Raw genomic sequence first — 1207 nt, 5'->3', positions numbered from 1 at the left:
CAAGTTCGACCGAGCCTTTTGTTTCGGGAGGTTGGTGGTGTGGACGGCCATCTCTGGCATGGCAGGAGGTCGCGAACGCCACTGTTGAAAACATTGCACAAGTATTTGTAATGTACAGCACGACAACAAGTATCTTTCCCTCTCTTTAGTTCAGCCTTGACTAACAGCTGGATTCTCGGCAATAAACAAAAGTCATTGGTCACGTGCCATGGCCCTGCGTAGTTTGATCCTCTGGTTTTCCCTCCACATTTAGAAACATTTATTTTGATAATTTAGATTATTTTGCTGCTATGAATGTCCAAATGATGTCACTTTGTTGATCTATCATTTGTGACCAGGTTCCGTCTGAAAAATAAGTTAGTACCTCAGTGGGCTTTGTATGATGGGCGTGGTTTAGTTTTATTTGTTTGTGTTTGGGTGATTTGTTAACATTTCATGTACTTTGCACTATTATCATGTTTTTGTAGTATTTGTTGTTGTAATGTTCTTACCAGCCCCTACTGGACATCTGTGAAAAAGAACTTCATAGCTCATCGGATTCCTCAACCATAAATAAATAGTATTATTCTGACTCTACTGGCTGGGGAAATAGTTGTCCGCACCAGGGCAACTCACCAACGCCGCACATGGACAGCTGAGTCCAGCACATGTCCCAAATGCCACGCTGCCAGTAACAAAAACACCCTTAAAGTTGCAGTGGATAATATTTAAGCATAATTGAGCAAGGTGTTTGCGACTTTGTCTAGGATGTGTGTGTGGATGTCATATATACTTGTGTGTGTGGTGTATGTGTAGGGGTGTTACGGGAGGGTGAACAAACACACGAGGGGTGGTTATGCCCGCACGCGGAAGGATGCTTACATTCACGTCCACATCGGTTAGCCCTGGGGGGCTGTAACGGCGCTGTGATCTCCCACGGCCCCACCCCTCGTGGGGGAGTTGCTATATAAGGCGGTGAGCCGGTGGGCACGGGGTTCAGTATTCAGCTTAACTAGTGAAGAGTGAAGACCGGCTAGATAGGCCCTGGGACTCCCCTGGATCGCTGTCCTTCTAAGGACCGACCAGGGCAAGCCAGTGGCGTGGCCCCGAGAGCCCAGAGCCGATGCTCTTGTAAGAGCCGGTCTGGTGGCTAAGGGTGCCGTGATCCTAGCTTGGCCAGAGCTGGATCAGCTAGCCTCCCCTAGCTCTCGAGTGGAGGACCTGGGAG

This window comes from Lampetra planeri, chromosome 77, assembly GCF_965212315.1.
Source record: "Lampetra planeri chromosome 77, kcLamPlan1.2.h2, whole genome shotgun sequence".
Lineage (NCBI taxonomy): Eukaryota > Metazoa > Chordata > Hyperoartia > Petromyzontiformes > Petromyzontidae > Lampetra > Lampetra planeri.
Note: the sequence above shows the minus strand (reverse complement) of the source record.